This window comes from Scomber japonicus, chromosome 14 (genome assembly GCF_027409825.1).
Source record: "Scomber japonicus isolate fScoJap1 chromosome 14, fScoJap1.pri, whole genome shotgun sequence".
Lineage (NCBI taxonomy): Eukaryota > Metazoa > Chordata > Actinopteri > Scombriformes > Scombridae > Scomber > Scomber japonicus.
In genome coordinates this window covers 32,518,606-32,543,761 of record NC_070591.1, presented here as the reverse complement: position 1 = coordinate 32,543,761, position 25,156 = coordinate 32,518,606, and the positions used below count along the sequence as shown (strand labels likewise).

The following is a 25,156-nucleotide window of genomic DNA, read 5'->3' as shown; positions in this document are numbered from 1 at the left end:
TGAATCCAGTTAATTTTTTTAATCGTTGGACAGCCTAATCTTTTCTATGAGCAGTGGGTCTAAACCGGTCTAAACACACTGCTCCTCCCCGTGGACAAATGAGGCATTGCAGCTGGTTTTCACTCAGGCAACTTAGGGGCGTTTCCAGTCGGGGCCTCATTGACCACGTCATCGCGGGGGGATCGCATTATCCCCCTGCTTCCATTATCGGCCAGCCAAGGACCAGTCAAGGAGCCATCAAGGAAACACAGGAACTTTGAAATGGCTTCATCTGTATATAAAACAAATGTGTACCAGATGAAAGACAAAAGTCTCAGGTACAGTATATATTTTGTATTCATATCATGTTCATATCTTGTGTAGGTGCAGAGTTATAAGCAATCAAATAGAGATTGTGAACATGTGACAAGTTGCCCCGCCAACGGGTAAGTTGTCACACTGTATGGGGTAAGATGTCACTCTGGATTTTGCAATTAATAAAACAAGGACAAAATTATTCTTGTTGTTATTTTTTTACTTAAATGTGAATAAACCTTGACATAAAACATTATGCAACATTAAACTAGTCCCAAACTAATCCTGGAAGATCTATTCAAAAAACTAAAACAAAACCTGACCTCAGTCAGTCCTGTAATATCCAGTCATAAAATCTCAAACAAAACCTGACCTCACTAGTCAGACTCCTCATCGGGTTCGCAGTTCTGACATACGTACACTGATTTGCCAGGGGTGCATTCTTCGTGGGCCCATCCTTTGCATATTATGCACTGCACCCAGGTTTCTCCTGGGCGGCTGTTTCCAAATGGCTCTACACAGACCAGACACAGGTTCTCATCTTCTTCCGATGAGGAGTTATTTGGAGTTTTTATTTTTTTACCTGCCCTCTGCTTCTTCCCTGTGCTTTGCTTCTTTGGTATTTTGGATTTGGTTGCCTTGCCTTTATGTTTGAATAGTCTTTTTTTCCCTTGTACCTGCCTTTCAGCTTCAAGTGCCTCCTTTACGGGTGTGTCGGTGAGAATAGCAGTTTTTCTCTTTTTTCTCTGCTGGTTAACTTGTTTTCTTGGACCAGCTTTTGGGTAAGGCCTAATATCCTAATAATGTGTTGGTGGAGGTGGCTGGCTTGCTTGGGCCTGGAGCAGCTTGGTTGCTTGGGCCTGGAGCAGCTGGGTCAGTGCTGGGTCCTGAAATGGTTGGGTTGGTGCTGGATGGGTTAGTGCTGGGGCCTGGAAAAGATGGCTCAGTTTCGGAGCCTGGAATGGCTGGGTTAGTGCTCGGGCTTGGTAGAGGGCGATCTGAGACATAGGAAGGAGCAAATTCTGTCTCCAAGAACACATCTCTGTTGTAAGGCTGAATCCCCGTCGCCTGAAAGCCAGCCTGGATATTAAGAGGGGTTGCAGCCAGAGGATAAGCAGTGGCTATAATCCCAGGGATGTCATAGATGCTGAGTGTTTTACTTGGGTTGTTCCTCATCCAGGAATCTGAAACAGAGTTCACATGCTTTTTAAGCGGCCCATAAACACTTCTGTCCAAAGGCTGCAGCCTGTGCGAGCAGTGGGGTGGGAAGGACAACATGATTATGCCATTTTCTTTGGCAAAATTCAGCCCATCAATGGAGAGGTGTGAGCAGTGGTTGTCGAGGAGGAGCAAGCAGGGCTTCTCCTTTGAACACTTGACATGCTCCACAAAATGATGGAGGAAATCGACAAAGTGTTGCTCTTTCATCCACCCTGTCGGATTTGCTCCACCTTGCTGCCAGGTGGCCCATTGTTGATGAAGTGATCACGAAAGTGCACCCGAGGAAATATAAAGTAGGGGGGGATACTGTTCCATGTGGCTGAGACTGCGCAGGCAAGGGTCACCAAGGTAGCCCTTTCCCCAAATGTCAGTGACCCCACCTGCTTGAACCCACGCCTGGCTACTAATCGGTCTGGTTTCTGTACCATTGTCACGCCAGTTTCATCCATGTTCCAGATATCTCCTGGTCCCAGGGAATCTCTGGTTAACCCTTTCCCCAGATTGTCAAAAAAATACGTAACATTCTCCTTGTTAAAGGCACTTGCTCTGGCAAGGCTAGTTGCTTCTGGTTTTCTGAGTGAGAGTGAAGGGTGCCGCTTTAGGAAGCTTGTAAACCATTCAGCGCTGGCTTTTTCTTTGTCAGACCAAGGAGGAAATTTCAGGGCCTGTGCCGCTGCAAATTCATATGCCAGCTTTCTCACCTCAGATGGGGACAAACCAAAATAGATGTCAGATGATTTAATATATTTCTCAAGCTGTAGTTCCATCTCTGTACTAAAAACCTGCCGTGGTGATTTGTACCCAACCACTGTAGTTGGGACAGCTGTCTGACTCTGTATTTCAGCTGGGGTGAACGTCTTGCAGTACCGAGCCAAGGTACGGTAGTTAACGTTAAAATCCTTTGCTGTACTCCTGATTGACTTTTTAGCTAGGGTCACCTGTCTGACTGCCCTCAGCATCACGTCAGGCGCTGCACTGCCATGTTCTGTTTTTCTTTTGTAATTCCTGACCATGTCTTCTGACTTTCTCCTCACCTTTAAATCACTCTTTTTTTCTGTAAAAATAAAGTAAAAATTTCATTATGACAACTGCTGATAAGCAGACTGTCTTTGTTTATTCAAATCATTTTTGAAAGTTGCTATTCTGGGGTAACTTGTCACATGTGACAACTAACCCCCAGATGACTGAGACAAGTTGCCCCAAACTACCATGTTTGCTGATGCTAGCTCTAGCTCAAAGTTAGCTTAACACAGAGCAATGACTGAGGTATGACAGGATACCTTAATCTCTTCTCTAAGAAGTCCACATGTATCACTGCTAGGATTTTTATCTGAAAGAAGCTTAATTTTAAATATATAAAGTTAATATTTTTTACTTCGGGTTGTGGAAAATGGTTAATTAATGCTCATCTCAACTTACAATGTGTTGGTGTCTTCTCACACAGGACATGAGACCTGACCATGTAGAGGAAGAAAACTAGTATTCCACTTTTTAGCTCCCCCCTTTGGTGAAGAAGATAATTGCAGTGTGACAACTTACCCGTGTGACAACAACCCCCGGTCTCCCCTATATTAGGGCTGCATGACATATAATCGCAACATATATATTGCGATTAGGGATGCACGTTTAACCGTTAACCGATAACAGGAACTTTGACCGATTAATACTATCGGTTAATTTTTTTATTTATTTTTTCAATTTAGCTATTTATGTCAATCAACTCATGGGCCATTCTGGCCAGGCGCTACCTCTGCATTCCCGGGATTTTGAGCGCGTATTCTCCGCTGTGGGTCTCACAGTAAACAGACTGCGCACCAGGCTGCCCCCAAAGCATGTCAACATGCTGCTTTTTCTTAATAAAAACTAGTAAAAAATAAAAAATAATCCGCTGTGGCAAGAGAGGACTGAGGTTGGCTAGGGCCATTTATTTTATTTTGAGGGCTGAGAATTTCTTTAAAATGGGATTTTTTGCCGGCTATAGCACCGAGCGGATTCACGTAAGTTTTGTTTATCTGTTGGCTATTTGCTATTTGTTTATCTATTTGTTTATGTGGTGGCTATTATTTATTTCATTTAGAATATTTTGATACACGGCTCAGACTTATTTTCTTGGTTACACGGGAGGACTTCGTGCCAGTATACAGATATATTGTTATATATATATTATATTGTTATATAGGCTACTGTTTGATTAAAAGGGTATTTTCGTTTTGTAAACCTGTTCTTTTTCATTAGAAAGTCTGGTAACTATTTGATATTTGATATTTGAAGTGTTTTTGTTACCTTACAGCGTTGCTGTCTTTTTTCTCTCCTTGTTTAAGCAGCGCTGCAGGTGTTTGAGATGTGAAAAATCCTAATATTTTGTTGTTATTGTTTATTTGGTTGGTGTTTATTTGACTGGTATTTGCACTTTAAAAATAAAGCCCATAAGAAAAACAAAAAACATTTGTACTTTTGAATGGTCACAGACACTCAATAGAGCATTTAAATCTTATCGGTTAACGGTTAATAATCGGTTAATAAGGATCGGTTATTGGTCATTAAAAAAAATCTAAATGTGCATCCCTAATTGTGATATTAAAAAATACAGGAATTTTCACCAGATGACCTGAATAGCACTTTATGCTATGCTGCACTGCTGAAATCTTGTGGACAATTAACCTGCACTGATCTTACCTCTTTTTGTGAATGTTAGTAGAATGGCTTTTGTCTGATTTAGAGATATTTTTTGCTTGCTTTTATTGTGCTGGGACTTGGACGACATTAAGATCTGGCTTGCATTCATACTGAGCTGTGTGGTGCCGACGTAAATGGTCAAACAAGTTATTTCTGTCACCTCTCGTTGTAAAGGCACTGCCGACACAGAACACGTGTTTGGTCTGTATCATCCTTCTTGTAACCGAAATAATTCCAGATAACTGACGTTGCTTTTCTTTTTGGCAACAAGTCTTCATTTTCTGTGGTTTTCTCTTGTTCATTGCTCATTTTGCAATTGTTGTTGTTGTTACTGGCAGCGTCAGCGACTCACTTCATGTGCAGGGGGGTGGTTTCCTCCTCTCTGATTTTGATTGTCGGCTGTCAGGGTCTGCTTGGCAACTGAGTAAAGAATGAATGTGATTGGTGGATTGCTGCACAGCACACGCAGAGTCTACATGCAGGTGTTTTGCCACTAGAATGAATGAATGAATGAATGAACTAATAAATGACAATAACATATGTTGTTTTTGTTTGTTTATTCCAAGCCCTCTTTAAATATTCCTGCAGGGCAGTCTCTCTGCATCATTTAACTAGATCAAATCAGATTTCTTACACCTAACTAATTACTGATGTAACTTATGATACAGAGGACAGTAAAATACAAAGTGTAACTCATTTTCAATTTCATTAATATCTCTGGAACATTTGTCCTTTAACAACACTATCTTTTACAAGTTCCAGGACCTCTTCCTGTCTTTTAATGTTCAGTGACAGGTCCTCCTCAGCCATTACGTCCTCCACAGTGCTGTCAAGCTTTGAACAAACACATTTGCTGTTATAATTAAACAGTAATCTGAGTTTTGCACCTGTATTATTACTACGTCTTGATAGACAACAAACCAACCTTGTAGTGTTCAGGAACCTGTGTTGGATACCAGGCCTCTCTGGTTTTTGGTTCGCAGACCAAACATCCCGCATCATCCCATTTATCTGGATGCACGCCAACTAATTTGCTCAGGGCTCTGAGAATAAAGGACATTTCAAAATATTGATACATGTGATTAGAATATTATTTCCAAATTGTATTACTCCATATGACTTTTAGGTGGAAATGCACACTTTAAAAGTAATATAAACAAATGCATTAAATGACAACTATCAAATCTTTGTGTATTATAACAAAGGATTCACCTCTGAATTGTTCCACACAGCAAAATCGGTAGTGTTAATCTGAGTTAAAATTTCTGGTGTGAATTATTCAGAGTTAATGGGTGTTGATTGGGGTGTTGTTTTAACACTTTCAGTGCTGAAAAAGCTCTGTTGGTGTTATTTGAAGGAGTTATTAGCTAACATTCAGTTACAGTTACTTTCTACATCCGGTTTTGTCACGCTCTCTTGCCTGGACACGCCACCCAGAAGAAACCTTGGAGTCGAGATCAATATTGCCTTAGAGTGAAAAGGTAAGAACCATGCCTATAAATTTGAGGTTGCTGTTATGTAAATCACTTTTCAATGTTCTGTGGAGTGTGACGTTATCTATCAAACAAAGCATGCAAAACTTTGCCAATGCATAGACGAATTGGCTAAACTAACGTTATGTTAGCCTATAGCCTAAGTAATATCTAGGTAATATCTCCCAAAAGTTTTTATTGTACAGCGTAAATATATGTTGTTTACAGGTAATATCATTTCTTAACAGTCCACTTTGTATTATTAATTACGAAATGGAAATTCTATTGTTTTTTTTATACCAGCAGTGGGAAGGAGGGGGGGGGGGGGATCGGGTCGTCTTTTCAAAATGTAGACGTTAGAACCACAATTTGGAAGTCATTTATAGCTAGCTGCTAGTGGTAATGTGAGTTTGTGTGACAATGCATGCCCATATGCTGGTAACGTGGAGAGACCATTCTTGTCAGGAATAATCTGTTAAGGTTAAGGTAAGAAACGCGTTTATCAATTAAACACAGTTTGCGTAGTTGTTAAAGTCAAGTTTTGCGAGGTGGGGTGTGGTGCACCCATTATCTCAAAGCTTGCAAAAACTTAAAAGTTAATACAGGGATCGCTTGCCTGCAAAGGGTAGCTTAAACGTTGGCTTGGGGCGTTGTTGGCATAGTTGTCGACGACGGTTAAGATTGGATTAGAATTTAATATGCGTTTCATGTTAGCATAACATAAACCAGATTCAAAAAAGCGGGGTGTGTGCGGCGAGCGGGTTTGTGGGAGAGACAGCATTGTCTGTGCACACCAAGTTTAGCTATCCTTCTGCATATTATCCACGAGCACGAGGAGCAGGTCAGATCTGTTGTCTGCAATGATGACACACGATTTATAAGAAAATGGTCAGAGACTGTCGCCAGGGCATCATGCACTACACTAAACACAGAATATTTGTAAACTTCATAGTTTGTTGCTCATAGCATGGCTAACGTGTTGAAAGACGTTCAAATATTTCCCACTTTCTACAGCAGGTGCAGTTTTAGGACACCATGTTGCTAAAAGTGAAATACTTTAGTGTAAAGAAGTCCATCAAATTGCATTCAGGCTTCACCTTTTTGGAATTCATCAGTGAAGGTAAGATATTCTTTAACCCAGTATGCAGTGTCATAGCTCATAATACTGCTGTTAACAAGTATTGTAATATTTCAGAGTCAAGAGCAAAACAGGGTGATCAATTATTCAGTCTGTGCTGGTCAAGATTTGTTTCTGGTGACTTTCTATGGTTACATTCGCTCTCTCAATCTCTCACAGTCAAAAGTAAGTTTGGGCTTCCTGATGCTGCTCAACTTGACATTTTCGATGAAACTGACACAGCTGTTGACAAAGACATTCTTCTTGAGTTATTGGAGGCTCGTCCAGATCTATGCCTGACAGTACGTGAAAGGATTTCAGATGAAGGTATGTGTCATCAGAAAATCTTATGTTGTCAATATAGCCTACAGTCAATGCATAGCCAAGTTTTTGCTCCTTGATGCAGCTGACAGTGACCTTTCTTCATGGAATGATATGATGATAGTGGACAGGGTTGGGTCATTTTCATGTGAAATGTTGTCTGATACTCAATATATATTAGACCGCAATTGTTATTATTAATGTTACCAACTGTATTCATAAAAATGTCACCTGAGTATGTTTAAGTTGCCTAAAATTGTATACTAAAATGGATACAACCACTAATCAAATGCTGTCTTGTAAAGATTTTGTGTATTAAAATGGATACAGACACAAAAATGAACATAATCAAATGCTCTTTTGTAAAGATTTTTTCTCCTCTAGCTCATTCAACCCCATCTTCCTTGGATGCACACTCTTCCCTCACGAACACCATATCACTTTCTTCAAGTGACAGTGACCTAAGGGATCAGGGTATTCCCACAGTAGATCCAGCAAAGAAGACCTTGGCAGTTCTGCAGGAAATGTTTCTGTGTCAGAGGCTGCAAAAGAGGTAATTGAAATTCTCACCAATCAAAGCATGTGGTTCCAAACTCACCCTTAATCAAAGTAGATGTTATTGATTTACCCTTAGGTGTTCGTATTTTGCATCTCTACTAGTTTTTGACATTCCTCTGAACTTTCACCAGATGATGTGGTATGTGTTTCTTCCAGTGATTTTTTTAATATCATAAACAGAACTTTTTTTTTATGTGAGCAGATGGTTGAAAATGCCTTGCTTAGGAAGCCTGGAGGAGAGGATATTCTTGAAGAGTACAAGTCAGAAAATTCACTGAGCCAGCGCACCCGAGACAGCTTGTCAACATACTGGCAAATGATATGACCGAGAGACATGGGTAAGAGTTAATAAGGTTGATATTATAATGGCTGTAAAGAAGGACCATATGTTATTGTAATGATATATTGTAACTTCTGTCTGTACTAAATAAAACTCATTTAAGATGGACTGTTGTCTTTTCTCTATAGCAGGATTCCCAGCCGTCAGCAGAGGGAGAAGTATGCCCTGGGAATTATTACTCTCTTTCCTTCACTGAAGGATCCCTTTTCTCCAAAGGGTAAGTTTTGCAATGATTGTAAGAAAACATAGCACAGATTAGCATTTTAGTTTTCATCATTGAATAATTACCGTAGCTAATAAAAATGAAAAGATTGAAAAAATGCTGCTATTTGGTGTTGTTTTGGTTTTGATAGTGACTGAAATGTAGTGTCATAGATAGAACCACAATTGAAACTGGAGTAGGTTATGTTAAGTTCAACTGGTTCAAGATGCAAAACCACAATCAATTTTTCCTTTTCCTTTTGCTACATCTGCACTTGCTGTAAGATCCTTTTGTGATGTTCATTAATTCATTTAAACGCAACAGGAGCATTTCTACGATGGGGAGAAATGCAGTGAGTATTTAGCGTGGCGCCTCAAGACCATGTCCAGGAGTACAGCCAAGGAAGCCTCAGTGCCTCAAAAACAAGGGCCAAAGCGCCGAAGATCAGCAAGCACACTGCCTCAGCAGCTTGATGGAGATGCCTGCAGGGAGGCTATTTCATTTCTTGTTCACACTCCTGATGAAGCAAGTGTACTTCAGAAGATGATGATGATGTTCCAACATCGCCAAGACTTAGTGCATGACCCACAAAGAACTGCAGATGTCTTCAAAACATTTCCACGCTTTTTGGATGTCAAAGGACTAGTGAGTTGTACATTTATTTTATTTTCAACTCCAGTCTTCAATCTTCAGTGTTTTGCTCAATTGGATGTAAAAGATGCACCCACTGGTCATCTTGGCCTCCTGACTGTATTCTGTTTTTAAAGATCTTTGTTCTGACAATGGTTTAATTATGGATGATGTACTTTCTATCTTTAAAATAGACACAAGATGTATGTGGACATACCCCGTATAAATATGGTCAAAATCACTTAGGCCTAATGCAACATTATCAATACTGAGCCCTGGCTTAATGTATGTGTTTATGTATGATCAACAGATAAATCAAGACTTCTTGCTGCTCTTTGGTGCTGAAACACGCTCCAAGTTGCTTGAGAAGTGGGACACCTCATTCAAGCCCAAGGTCATCAAAGTGGCCAAACACCTGACTCAGTCAACTGATGTGTGTCACCTGCTAAAAGCTGCTGAGAAACTCACAGAGAATAAAGAAAATGGTAGGTTTTACAGCATGCTTGGTTGATATTACTAATACTTTGTTTTATGTTTTTAATCACAGCCTTGTTTTGTCCCCTGATAGACTGGGACAGTGACATGGCCTCTCTGCTGCTGCTTCTTCATCTTTTGCCACCCACAGCTGGACGGAAGAGGAGGATCAAGATAAGTCCAAGTGATGCAGAGCACAAAATGGTGCACTTTCACAAGGTAATGTTGTAAAATCCAGCAAGACACCTTTTTCAGATGTGCACTTTCTAACTTTTGCTCTTTACGTGTTGCTTTGAAGTGTGTTCTTTCCAACTGAATGTCTAAGCACAGGCCCATTATTTGGGTGTAATGAGTTTCCAGTATGGCAAATGATCTCAATCCAGAGGGGCAGTTTACACTCATGGACCAACAAGCATCACTGAAAGGTGTACATGTATTTATCTCATTTGTTTTTTAGTCATGCAGCATTGATGAGCACCTGCAAGAAATAGAGGGAAAACAACCATACATCCTCGCTTTTGGCCAAGTCCAGAACAGGATTGACACCTTCTACATTGCTGGGGATTTCCACTGGGTCCGTCAGCGGCGCGGAACGGCTGTGCTACGGTTTAGCTCCGTCCTCTGCCCGGCGTCAACTCACACCGGGAGCGTTACAGCAGCGGACCGGAGCAAGCTCTGGTAGAGAAAGCTGCCTTTTAAAATGAAGTTGCACTGTTAATACAGTAATTACGGCAGCACAATCAAACCCGAACGAGTGCCTTCAGTCTACAGTAATTACTGTAGTAGCAGCACAACTAAACGGCCCGATTTTGTTAACTTGCTCAATTTTGGTTGATTTGGTAATTTTCTTTGATTTTTGTGCTTATCCCATCTGTCAGTAGGCTACGTAGCTAGATTGAGTCTTTATCTGTCTGTTTTATTCATGTTTGTTGCTGAAATACGATTGGGAGGCTGCACGGGTTGTTTTATTTTGAAAAACGGAAGTTTTATTATGCCGATTCAGTGTCGGACTTCCTGTCTGGTGCAATCTGCTCTGTTGAGCTTGTCGCGAGGTGGAAACGGCTCCGTCAAAAATAGAAATGGTACCTATTGATAGCGCTGCGGCGCGGGAGCCGCTGCTGGGACGTTGCTGACACGCTGCTGAAACGTTCCCGGTGGAGATACTCTCATTGATTATAGTGTTACCTATCAGCTCCGGTGACCGCGGCGCAGCTGAAACGCGCCGCTGCCGGACTCAGTGGAAATTGGGCTTTGCAGTCGACAAACAGCTCATCCCCTGCCAAGCCACAAGCTCATTGAGTGCTTTTGATTAACTTTTTAAATCCCACTACGTGTTCAACCTGTCTTATGAGTCCCTGGTTCATCTCTACACTTTTGTGCAGACCACTGTATTCAACATTGATGTAACCTCCACAGATGAGTCACCACGTGTTTGTGAGTTACGTGCCAAAATTTTGAATGAGAATTGACCATGTTTAAATGTTTCATCTGTCAAACTTTGCACTAGTCAGGCTTTGTTAAGTCATTTGCGACTAGGCCACAGTTTTCATCCAAGCACCACATTTAAGTTAGCTTGTTCACGAGATGTTTGTAGGCATCAGTTCACTACATATTCTGGTTTAAAAAAACATTTAAATAGTGCCCATGATAAAGACTCTTGTCAAACTGGTGATGTAGAAATGTCAGAGTCATTTTAGGCTGATTTTGACAGTTTACAAGATACTATTGAGGTTGAGGGAACAGGTGTCATGCAGAGCCCTGAGGCAGGGTGTTCTGAAAACAATGGATCAGGTCAATGTATCGAAGACAATACTAAAAACTTGTGCTACAATTATTTCTAGACTCAATGGTAGTGGTGTGGCAAATAGTGTTGTATCAGCAGTTGTTGGTGATTTGGAAGGTTGTTGCTGATGGACTGCACTCTCAGTTTAAGCAGAAAGTACTTTCCGCTGTGCCAATGGATAATCCTGTTAGGTCTACATTGGAAAAATGTCTTGAAACTTTTGAAAACCCAGTTCAGAGCTTTGATACTGAAACTAAAAGAAAGAAGTATTTAAGTGAAAAATGGGGGATTGTTGATCCATTGGAAACATTTTTAGGGGTTCGTTATGATACAAGGTTAAATAAAAATACAGGTAGTTATGACCAAGTCCCAGTGACAGACACTTTTGTGTACATTCCAATTTTGGAAACAATCAGATTCATCTGTCGCAATTCTTATATTTGTGAACTGCTTGGAAGAGCTTGTGTATCAAAGAAAGATATGAAGACTTTTGTGATGGAAGTTACTTTAAGTCACATCCATTGTTTTCAGAACAACCGACTTCTTTGCAAGTTCAACTTTACTACAATGACTCTGAGACTGCCAACCCACTTGGTTCCAAACGTGGTGCTCATAAAGTTGGGGCACTATACTTTGTCATCAGAAATCTGCCTCCAAAGTTAAATTCTGCATTGATGAACATTCATTTAGTTGCATTGTTTCATGCAGAAGATGTGAAAAAATATGGGTTTGATCCTATTTTACAGCCTCTGATTGATGACATAAAAGTATTGGAGGGTCATGGCATTGATTTACCCTTCTCATCTGAAAAAGTCCATGGCACTATATGTCAGATAACAGGAGACAACTTGGGGATGCATGGAATTTTGGGTTTTGTAGAGTCTTTCAGTGGACGTTACTTCTGTCGATTGTGTTAAATTGAAAAAGATGATGCTCAGAATGTCTATAATGAGGATGACCCAAAGATAATTTTGCGAGGGAGAGGGTTTTTTGAAATGCACTGCAGGGAGTTACAATCAGATCCACAAAAGCTGCATGTGTTTGGTTTGAAGAAAAATTCGACTCTGAACAGCTTACAGTTTTTTCATGTTTGCCAGAATTTTTCCTTGGACATTATGCATGATATTCTCGAAGGGGTGGCTCAGTACGAGATGAAGTTACTGTTAGAATATCTTTCAGAAAATGTTTTGTCAAAATCCGGTCTTTTGTCTCGAATCTATGCTTTTGACTATGGCTACTTGGAGCGCAAAAAATCGTCCAACCAGGGTTAATTTGGACAGTAGTGGCAATAGTATAGGACTCAAATCCATTCAGACGCTTTGTCTGGTAAGAAATATTCCTTTGATTTTTGGTGACATTGTGCCAGAAGGAGATCAGAACTGGACCTTGCTGTTGCTTTTACTGCAAATTGTGAACATAATTTTCTCTACATCTGTAACAGTAGGCATGACTGTGTATCTAAAGCATTTAATACCCGACTTGCATCAGAAAAATTGGACCCTTAATACATATGTGGAGAATAAGATTTGAGGCAAAACACAAGGTATTCGAAAACACCCTTAAAAACTTCAAGAACATAACAGTGTCACTTGCCAAAAACATCAGATGTCCATAGCATACAATTGGGATAAATTTCCTTTAAACCATGTTGATTATGGACCCTTGAAAACATTTAATGTTGATGATTATGAAAATAGTGAATTGATCACCCAAGCCTTGCCTGCTGTAGCGGAAGACACACAGTAAATTTCGCAGTGTTAAATATGCAGTGTCAACGTTCACTGACTATTTCAGAGTTATTACAACAACATATTGAGTAGAATGCCCCCTAGTGTTGGTGAACATTTCCAAAGTTAAAAGACGTAGTGTTAGTCAGGAGTTGCGACCAGGAAGCGGACGGACGGACAAACAAACGGCGGTGATTTAGAAATTGTGACGTGGTGGTTGGCATAAACTGGTTTGTGACTGGATCAGGATGGCAGCACAGGGGATAGGGGTGGATGATGATGATGATGAAATGGAGTTTGGGGAATGGTCTCGTGTTGCTAGTGGGGGAAGGAGTTAGAGCAGCAAGAGAAGTTGGGATGGAAACAGTTCAGAGGAAGATAGGAGAGGTAATCGGAAAAAGACTCTGAGGGAGGAGTGGAAAATAATCCTTAGATTCAGAGAGGAGGATAGGCATATTAGTGTGAGCCCGGTGGTGCTGTCTAGGGAAATGAGAAAGACGCTAGGAGAGATGGAGACGACTAAGACTCTGAGAGATGGCAACTTGTTGATAGTATGTGTAACGGAGGTTCAGAAGAACAAAACTTTGTTCATGGAAAGTATTTGCAAGAAGACGATAAGTGAAAGAAGGGTTCTGGGAGAGAATAAAATTGCAAGAGGAGTAATAACAGTAGATGAAGATTTGGAAAGGATCAGTGGGGGGTGAAGTGAGTAGGGCAAAGAGACTGCAAAAAACAATAAATGGGGAGAGAGTGGACAGTATGTCTATTCTTCTGGAGTTTCGAGGCTCGGTGCTTCCAGGAAGAGTGAAAATAGGGTGTATGAGCTTTCCTGTTAGAGCTTATGTACCTCCACCGCTTCGATGTTACAAATGCCAAAGGTATGGGCATATTGCAGCAGTATGTAGGGGGAAACAGAGGTGCCTCAAATGTGGAGGTGAACATAAAGTTGAGGAGTGCCAAGAAGATTCACAAAATAAATGTTGTAATTGTGGTGGGCAACACAGGGTCACGTTTGGTGGATGTGAAGTAAGGAAGGAAGCTGTAGAAATTGAGCAAGTGACAGCAGTGAACAACATAAGCTATGCAGAAGCAGTGAAGAGGGTGCAAGGACAAAAGAGAAAGGCTGACATGGTGAACATGGTTCCCAGAGCAGAGGAAGGCGGAACAGAGGAAAACTAATGCAGAACTGTCAATTGATAAACTGATATAGACCTTTTTCACACTAGCCGGAAATACGTAGACTAAACGGGTAAACTGGCTTCCGGTCGCTTGTAAACACATCGAAACAAAATGGATACCGGGAGGTTGTACTCGACCAACTTACAGCTTCTACCTAAGTTTTCGTTTTCAGATGTCACAAGAAGTGTGGAGGAACACAGCAGCACAAAAGGCAACAAGTTGAAAAAAGGGTACAAATTTTTCCACGAGGAATTTGTCCACAATTATCAAGGTAAATTGAGCGATATTGGGTGAACCGTTACTGAACTGATAGCTACAATGACACATCATTAGCGCGTCTACTCTAAGACCTAGTTTATGTATAGTATAAAGTATACGATGATATAGCCGACCATACTAAAGCATCCTAGTCTTGTTTAAATGAAGCATTATGGCATAACATTGTTGTGTTGATGGTTGTCCAAGTGAACGTCTTCTACATTGCGACAGTGATATTAGCCGAATGCTAACCTTTCTATTTTTCTGTACTTTGTACTATTGAGTTGCCATTGTGTATGAAATGCGCTATATAAATAAAACCGCCTTGTCTTGCCCTGCCTAACCGGCTAACATTTTCTCTCGTAACGTGTGTTTGTGTGTGATCATAGTATCAAATGTACTAGACGGGCAGGTTTTTGTGAGGGCTAGATGCTTCAAATCCATGAAGAAGAGTGAGGAGCCCCACAAACTAGAGGTTTGACCATAGATAGATGCCTTTGCAGTACTTCTGTGCACTTGCTGCAGTTGCAGCTCTTTCTGACGAGTTCTTACACAGCTAGAAGTGAGGAAAAGTACACACACTCTTGTTTGTTTGTTTCATCTCTTTCCATACTTCTATTTCATCTCTCTCTATTGGCTGTTACTTCATGTTACTGTTGACACTGAGATGTAATATGATATTAAATGAAATTATTCTCTTTTGTTGTTGTGTATAGATATCACTGGCCACTGACAGTGGAAGTTTGATGGCTTATTCCTGCAGCTGCGTAGCTGGTAAAGGCTTCTGCAACCATGTAGTTGCCCTCCTTTACCAGACTGCACACTATTCACAGCTTGGTTTGCCGAATGTTCCACCACCCCTGGCCTGCACAAGTGATCTACAACGCTGGCATAGACCGAGAACACAGGTAAGATAAGTGGAATCAAGAGTAGAGTCTTTTCATTTAGAGCGTTATTTTACGATCATGTTGTTTATTTACTTTGGTTTTAGGTGTTTAAGTACTGATTCACACATACAGTAAATCGTAGCAATTCCTGCAAAAGTGATCACATTTTATTCAAAATTTTAAGGGAATCCATCCTGAACCTGTGAGTAACGTGGTGGTGCAAAAGCCAGCAACGGTGGGCAAGAGTGGTCTTAGCTCCACATTGTACCAGGCATATACAGGTGATATTTTATGGCCATTTTAATGTTGCTTTGAAACTACAGCAGTACTTGCCTAACTCTTCCTTTTTTGACCAACCAACCAAATAAATAAATTTGAGCCTTCTGTATCTTTTCTTTCTTTAGGACCGTTTCCTGATCCTGACATGATGGCATCTGGAGCCAAGCTACGCCAGGAGCAACCCCAGCCTCTCATTGCTCTTGTATTAGATGGCATGTCTGAGATAGCGCTGACTCCATCTAAATTTGGGCCTGTCCCACATGGATCCCCGCTGTCATATCATTGCCCACCAGAAAAGTCCAGTGATGTTATCCTGCATCACTTGGCTCCTGAATTCCCAGCTCTTCCTTTAATGCAGCATACCTTCTCCAACTTGGACTTTGTTCCAACACTGCATCAGCTCATGCACCTCCAGTCACTGCAAGTGTCACCTCAGATGGTCAGTGAAATTGAGAAGGGAACCAGGCAGCAGTCAAAATGTCCTGCATGGGCACAGCTACGCCAACCACGGGTTAACTGCTAGTCGCTTTCGAGAGGCCTGCTCTTCCTGGGAGGGAAGTGTGCATCCAGAGTCTGCAGCAAAGGCCCTCGCTGTCCAAATGATAAGAGGCTCCAAAAAGCAAACTGCTGCAATGAAGCGGGGTCTGCTCATGGAATCAGAGTTCCTGGCAAGTTATGCCGAAGTAGTGCGAGTTAATGTGCTGCCTGCTGGATTTGTCATTCACCCAGAAGCACCACATCTCGGGGCAAGTCCAGATGGTAGGGTGTATGACCCTTCAGAGTCACCACCATTTGGACTTGTAGAAGTGAAGAGCACCACTAAACACGACGTGTCACAGGTTGCTCACCTTAAGAGGGAAAATGGCCGTGTCAGCCTGAGGCGTTCACACCGTTACTACTGGCAGGTTCAGGGACAACTAGCGGTAACCGGCCTAGAGTGGTGTGACTTTGTCACAGACACACAGACAAGTTTGTCTGTTGAAAGAATTTGGCGAGATGATTCGTTCATAATCAAAATGAAGGAAAAATTAGACCTTTTCTACTACAACACATACATGAATGTTTACTTGGAATCACACTGAACTGTCTTGTACTCTCAATAGATGTCTTATGTAATTAACTGTGAATAATTTTTCGTCTTTGCATAGCACAAAATCAAATTAGTTCATGAACCCCTAACCCCCACCACAGACTTTTATTCTGCCATGTTATCTTAAGTTTGGCCTGGCCCACTCCTGCACATGCCTCTTAAAGTTGATATTGATTAAATCGAAATGTTGATGTTTATTGAATCAGTTGATGTTCATCTACCTGTCTAACACCTTTTTCATGGCACACAAGGCCCAAAATGATAAATTCTCCCACTTACCTTACCTACTCACACTGAAATGTGGTGAATTGATTCAATAAATCAGTTGTTTATTGTTGTTCGTTCATTTTGAGTGAAGTAAAGGATTCAAAGTAAGTTGACCATTATAATTTATTATGAGGTAACATGCACAACAATACTGATCTGGGCACCAATTAATGTATTTACAAAGCATCTCATCTGAAGGTTTAATTTCACACATTCTGATTAAATAATTACAGGTTAACTCTGGCTATTACCCTCTCGACTACTATCCTGAGACGGGCGATGGCTTGTGTTTTCTCCGTTTCCTCTCTGGTAAATTGAGCTAAATGCTTGAAGGGTGGAATGATGAGTTTTGCTCCAACATCAGAAAGCAAATCTTCAATGAGAAATCCTTTGTCAGCCATCACTTCATTCCCTGGCTCAAGTAAGGGAAGGATTCCACTGACCTTTGTTATCTCCTTGTCAGAGATGCTTCCTGTGTACAGGGGCGAGACAAACATCACCAAACCATTGGGGGCGACTCCGATCAGTCCCTTCAAGGTCGTCCTGTTTTTGTAGTGGGAGAACATTTCTGATTGCAATGTCAGTGAGGAGGCTGTCGCCACAGCAACCTCAGTGCAGTCCAGAATCACACGGACATTGGGACAGTGCAACTTAAATTTTGCTGGCATGACAGACTTCACCTTCTCCATGCTCACCCAGAGAGGAAGTGACCCCAGCATCAGGAACAGGTAGTTGGCCCAGGTGATGGTTACTCGACTCACGGTGGCTACACTGACCTCAAACATGTCAGCAATGAGCTGTTCTTTCATGCCTACTGCTACTCGCATAGAGTACATGAGAAACTCATCAATTAATGCCATCCTACGAGAGGGGCTGGGTCCCATGTCTGATTCACCTATCCTCTTTGCCTTGCTCCAGTAGGCCAATCGAGAAGCAGATGGTGCAATTGACTCCCAGAATATTTTAAACACACGTTCAGATGGAAATTTTGTGTAAAATCGTATCTGGTCGTCTGACGCACAATATCGGCTGAAGAGGGTCGGGGATGGTAGGGCTACCTTCTTCAGCGTGGCTCTCAAGTCCTGGATATATCCCACTGCCTCATCATGAACACCTAGAGTGATTGAAAAGAGATACAGAAACTAATTCAGCCCTTCATGCTTTCAATCCTACAGTGAGATGACACCGAAGTATGCAGTAGCAGTAATGTCATCTAATAATCTATGATGATGATTGTTATTAAATGTGAACTTTTAGCTTTCATCGTCTTTTATCATAGTTATTGTGATGTCTGGTATTGTACTGTGTGTCTTGTATATGGACCTTACTTTTAAAAAGTAATTAATTGTAGTGTAACTGTCTCGGAGACAGATTTCATCTTTTATTTTGAAAGTTAAGGTCATAGGTCAGTGTTTGGGGAGGTGTGCTGCATTATGGGTGAGAAGAGATGTAAACGGAGAACGACAACGTGGCTACAAAGAAGACATACAGCCAGAAAGTAATTTGCATGGTTCAAGAGGCGCACACGGTAACTGTTTGCTTTGTTTTGTGGTTTCAATTGTCATATTTGTGTGGCATTTGTGGGAATTCTTTATAAAAACATTTAGTGTGCCTTTTATTGCCATGCTTGGGCCTGTGTAATGAGAGAAACTTGAGACTGTGGATGATAGAGAGAGATATTTTTTGACTTGTTGTGTTTTGTGTTATTTTTATAGTTTTCACAGTGTCTTGAGAGGATAAGAGATAAGAATAAAAACAACTGGAGACATCAGTATGAGACGTGGCCTTATTCATTGGACCAGTGCATTTATATGTAGTTACTAGTTACTTTCCTCAGAAGTAACTGGGTTAGTAACTGAATTACTACAAAGCAAATGCAACTCATTACCAGGAAAAGTAACTATTGGGTTACTTTTTTAAAATAAAATAATTTAATATGTCAAATTACTTGGTCTCAAGTCAAATGACGGCAAGTAACGCCGCATTTTATATCAGTAACGGTAACAGCGTTACAAGGGGGAAAACAGTAACTTTTTTGATTACTCGTTACTGAAAAAAGTAGCGCCGTTATTCCCCTCACTTAACACCATGTAACAGTTAGGAAGAGAAAAGTAAACATTTTGGTATTTTGTTTGTTTTTGAGGATTACCTGGTGGGGGCGGCGTCGCATAATCATGGTCGAGTTTCGCCTCCTTCGTCGCTGTACCGTTGTTCTGGCCCATCACAGACAGCACAGACAACCGCTTGTTGGACCTTTCATAAACAGACTCTCTTTTCGGATGAGATGTGAAGTTGTTCCAAGGGAAAAGACTGGGAACAGCCCCGGGTATTAAGCAGCTAACACTGCAGCCCGAGATATAATCCTCTGACTTCAAGTGCAGGCTACAGACATGCGTGCTCCCCTTCTTAATAACGAAATTCAGCCCCTCCTCCCGCCGAATCGCCTGAATCCACCTTCGTCTAAGATCGCTGTCAACCGGGAACGAAAGAAAAGAGAGGTACGGTTGTTTTTGGGCAGAGCAAGAACAGCCCGGTACACTACAAAAACTTTTGTTTCTCGTTTCCGCCATTCTCAGTAGAAACCGGATGTTGACTTACCCGTAGTCTACGTATTTCTGGTCAAAAAATGTGGAAGTGTGAAAAAGGTCTATTCATTGTAATACAGGGTTTGTCCAGGAGATAGCGCTTCTGTCACAAACTAGCCCACATTCTCATGTTTTATGATTTTTTACTGACCGGTCATCCAAAATTCATCGAATCAAATCAAAAAATTAAATAGCCTACTGACTACTGATTATTGTGTTATTTGTTTTGAAATCTAACACAAAAAACGAAAAAAAAAGCCTTTTCGTATTTTAATTTTAGGCTCAGATAAATAATACGAAACTGTATTTGATTATGTGCAATTATACAACACATTTGTGCCAGCCAACCCTGGTCTATTCAGTGCATGCTTTAAGCCAGGTAAGCCCAGCCACCTTATTAGCATTATCATTGCTCAACCTTTTGTTTGGGCTTAATGGGCCATTTGGTTCCATTGTCACACAAATCACGCACAGAGATTCAGAATCAGAATAGTGTTCATGGACGTCGGAACTATTTTCTGAGAGGGGTCACTGTGAGCTTTCATAATAGTCAAATATCTCCTGCGTCATGGTGCTGCAGCCAGGTTTTCTGCCTGCACAAGGCTGAGAAAGAGCGCTCAGATGCCGCGACAGATATGGGCCAGAGTTTAATGAGCATTAATTATATGAAAAAGATAAATATAAGTCAGACAAATTGAGTTTAAATTCAGATTTGTTATTATTATTATTACAGTAATTAACTAGTTAATTAACTATAAGTGTAAAACTGAAAACTCAACCACACATACGTGCTGGACAGAGTGGGGGCACTACACACATCTACAACTACACACTTCACTCACTTAGAGAAGGTCCTGCTGGCCCTGACGGCCCACCACTGCAGATTACGCCATCAGTAACTGGTAGAAGATGAAGATTAGACAGTTGATTACCTAGAAAAGTGCCCCACCTAATTTAATTTTTTACAATAGTGTGCAGGTTCTGTCACAATTTTTCAAACTCTAAGTCACCTTAAAATAGGTTGATATCTGAAAGCAACAGCAGCCAATTACAAAGAACTGTAGCCTACTGCTACAAGAAAAATCAGTTTGCCAAGTTGTGTCTAAGATGAATGAGTGGCCAATGAGAGAACACTAGAAAAAGGATTAATGTACATGCCATTCATTTAAATAACGTACCTCTTATGTAGGCCCCTGTGTCCTGGGACGTGGCTGGGTCCGATGAGCTCCCCCCAGAGATGCCCTCAGCAATGGGTTGCCCAGTGTTCAGACTGAGGGCCATCTCTTCAGCCTCTGTGAGAGGTGGTGGTGGACCGCCACCTGTTTTGTGGGCCTCAGCCTTTTTTCTGTTAGCTGTAATGGAGGTCAAATTTAAATATATCCAATAAACACAAATGTGGAGACTTGTAGGCTACTGTTTGTATAAAAGGCATTTAGGTGTTGCTTTCATATAGACAATAATAAATACTGGCAGTGTTAAATATATCTATCACGTTAAATATATCTATCACGTGTGGAATGTTGCCACTGAATGCTGTTTAATGAGGGCAGGCTAAACAACATCACAATTGCTTGTACTTAAATTATACCTTACCTGTTTGAACTACATACAGCCAAGTCCGTTTGGTGCCTGTTGGGTTGCACATGTGCGCACAAACACACATATGGAATATAATTGTTGAAGTGGAACATTCAAGACAAAACATTTCTTTTTTTCTCAGCAATTTTCTGCCACACGAGCTCCCGCTCTTTTGCTGCTGCCACAGTATTACTTTTTTTGAAAAATATATGCTGGGAGAAGTAGGAGGATCAAGGCTTTTTATCACTTGTTGCCATGGTGAATCATGTTATCTGTGTGCCATTGATGAGGGCTTTTTATATCCTCATGCACAGGCTTCACTCAGGGTTACCTTGACTTCTAGTTGATTGAACTAAGTGTCATCACCTGTTCTGAAACCGAAAACTCTGAGTTTGACAGCTCAGAGGTGGTCAACCTAGGGTTAAGGTTTTCACTCAGGCCCCGTTCATATGTAGGGGAGAGTGGGGTAAGTAGTGCCAATTTTTACTTAAAGTGCCCTTAAAACAAGGGGACAACAGTAATGCCTCCAACTAAGATATCTACATATAGTTTAGGATTCTGTGCATCCCTGGGAACAATTACTTTGGATCTTAAACAAACAGTTTGAAATATAGTGAGAAATATAGCTTTAGGAAAAAAAGTGTCCTGTGGCACAACTTGCCCCCGGTAGGGGGTAAGTTGTGCCATTAGAGAGAATACAGTGGGGTAAATTGTGCCATTGATAATTGAAGTAAAACAGATCATTTTAATCTCACAAATGATAATGCTATATAAAAGTAAAACAAATTCAATACAATTTACTTATAAAAACATTCGTATTGTGCTGCTAGTGGTGAAATTCTCCTCCGGAGCATAGAAGGGTTCAATGTCTCCTTTTTGTATTTGTATTTGTGTGGCATGATGGTCTAAAATTAAGAATATCACATAGTTTTAGTGATCAAATGTAAGAATACAATATACAATAACAATAAAATACAATTAAGTAATATATCATAAATAATCATAAATTGGGTTAAGTTGTCCCATTGGCACAACTTAACCCAGGCCTTTGGCACAAATTACCCCAGACCCACCATTTTGAAAAAAATGTATCCCCCAGCTGTTTTGAGCTAGTATCATGCTAACTGTATATACTCATGCTGTAGCTTACTAAAGCACTAAAACATGTATGAACTGTTTTCAAAGTTGTCTACAATTGTTCAAACACAGCATTAAAAAAAACTTGATCATAGAAATTTTACTTTGGAGGGCAAAAAATTGTTTTTTGAACTTAAATGTGCCAACCTCTCAAGCCAAGTGTCTCCCCTCTTCACAAGATGAGTGAAATGGATGCCTCTTCAAAAATATGTGGTCACATGAGCAACTTCTTCTATGGTTTTCTAGATAACCGGGGTGGAACTACTTACCCCTTGGCACAAATTACCCCACTCTCCCCTACCCGGTTATTTTTAAAAACGGAGACATTAACCATCGTTTGCAACCTCCGTTTAGAGGCAAACGGAGAATTCGCCTCTGAAACTCTGTTTGCACGTTTGCATGTAAACAGAGAAAAACTGAGATTTGGGGAGTCGGAAACTGCTCCTGGGTTAAATGCGACATTGTTTACAATCTATGGTGATTGTGGATGCTATGCGGGATTCTGATTGGCTAACGTGGGCTTGAGCTGCTCTTGATTAGGTTAGTGTGAACGGAAACTTTTTTGAAAACGGACTGGTGTGCACAGTTTTTTTTTGTAAACTGAGAAGGTGAAATGTCCGTTTATGAAAATAGCTTTGTTGAACCTGCTTTCTGAAACGGGCCCCTGCTGTGTGTTCACTGCTTTCAAAGTGTTTACAGTCATGAAGACATATAAACACAGGTTTGCTATCACAATAAGATTATTTGGAGCAGTGTTTCTCAACCGGGGGGGCGCGAGCGGGCGCGAGTAGGCAACAGGATGGAGGGAAAAATCATAAAAATAAAAAAAAAAATCATTAAAACTGCGACATGTTCCCCAGCCTTGCAGACTTTATCACTGATGCAGGCACGTCACACGATTTCACCTCTTTATTTCAGTCAGCGTCTGAGCACCTGTCTGCAATGAGACAACAATTTGCGACGTATTTCAAAGAGGATTATCGCTCTTTCGCGTGGGTTCGAGATCCATTTGTGTGCACAGCAAACGAGCTGTCAATTGACATGCAGGAACAGCTTATTGAGCTGAAGAGTGACAGTAGGCTGAAGGAACGTTTCACCTCCTGCCCTCTTTCGTCATTCTGGGCAGCATTGATGCAGGAATACCCTCAACTCTGTGACGTCGCATTGAAGATTCTCCTCCCTTTCGCGTCGACATATTTGTGTGAGGCAGGCTTCTCGAAAATGACTGCACTCAAAACTAAATACCGGAATCGTGCACAAATTGAGGATGATTTGAGGCTATGTTTATCAGACATTGCACCAAGAATTGAGGATCTTTGCAAGGCAAAGCAGGCTCAGGTCTCACATTAACATCGCCTACCTCCCGGTTATAACAATAGCCTAGTAATGATAATAGGCCTATGATGATAATAATAATAATAATAATAATAATAATAATAATAATAATAATAATAATGATAATAATAACAGCAAAGCATGTAACTATAATTATATAGCTAGCCTAGTAATGATAATAGGGATATCACTACTCATAATAATAATAATAATAATAATAATAATAATAATAATAATGCCTGCAAGCTCACATTAGAAGTCTGGTGCTACTGCCAGTTATAACAATAGCCTAGTAATGATGATAGGCCTACCTGATGATTATAATAATAATAATAATAATAATAATAGTGTGGGCCTAAAAATAACAAATCTATTATTTTATATATCTATCTATCTATCTATCTATCTATGCAAGGTGGTGTAGTGGGGTTGGGGCCGCGAGGGAGGGTGACACCGGGAGGAGGGGGGGGCCCAACTGCAATGAACCAGCTTTGGGGGGGGCCCAGCTTGCAAAAGGTTGAGAACCCCTGATTTGGAGTGATACGCAGGCCAACATGCTATGTTATCATTAGCTTCAACTCTTGTCACTGTAGTTGTGTAAAATCAACATCAACAGCTAACTCCTGCTAGTTTTTACTCCGTTGTGTTTTATTACATAAACAGATTGATACACAGATAAACAGATTTACTTTATTGATCCAATATTTGGATCAATAAAGAGAGCAGCATGTTATCCAGTATATATAATATGATGTTTGTTTAATTCAGCTGAAAAAATCAAGGTGTGGTGATTTCCAAAAATAAAAATAAAATCAGCACATATTTTCTCCACACAGTTGTTACAATCCAACTGTATATGAATGTTTAACATTACACATTACTGTAGCCATCATGTCACAGTCTTCTCAGTTAGCCAGTAACAATGGCATAAGACTGATAATGGGTCTGTATTTATACTTATTCAAGGCATCCCAGACACAGATGTGATGTCAACTCCAGAAACCTCCCAGCTTCTCATCCTGTAGTCCTGCTCCTCAGACCTGGACCCTACTCCTCACAGCAGTTCCCCGGCCCCAGCTCGTCTTCAGCCTTTCCCCCAGTTCAATATCCCATTTCTATTCCCCTCAATAAATGTCTTTTCCCTCAGTCGCTCCTCCTCTCCTCTCTATGTCACAGACTTACAGTAACTATCTTCAACTAACAACTGAGTATTGTATTATGTAAGACTTTATACAATTTACAAATATGTTTGTGTACATTTTGTTTTATTTCTACTGATATTGTGATTGTTCAGTTTCATACTGATAATTCATAGATTAAGTAATTTTACTCTGCAAAGATGAATTGAAACATTTTATTATATATGTTATTTTCAGCAAACAATGAGAAAAAAAATAAGTTGAAACCTACAAAGTGAATAAGAAAAGCTTATAAAATTAGGGAAATACAGTCTGGGTGACAGATCTCCTCACACAGTAGCTTGGTATCACTACTCTTCTGTCTCTAAATGCTTCATGTTGGAGGGAATCTGCATCTCTGGCAGAAACACCTGGCCTACTGACCCTGGACAGGGTGAGGTGATGCTGTAGGGTCACCAGGTGATGAAGACTGTAGGTTGAACATCATGCTTGGGTCTCTCATCAGACAGTGCAGCAACTGATGAGACTGCTCAAGTTCCAGGTCCTGAATTATCTCCTGAAATAAGAAAATTGTTAACATTTCATTAGTGATCATAAGTCAGATTTT

General features: G+C 40.7%; 1 pseudogene; it reads left to right on the top strand.

The window, feature by feature from the left end:
- Positions 1-6,698: 6,698 nt before the first annotated feature.
- LOC128372574 (uncharacterized) lies at positions 6,699-10,774 on the top strand (annotated as a pseudogene).
- The last annotated feature ends 14,382 nt before the right edge of the window (positions 10,775-25,156 follow it).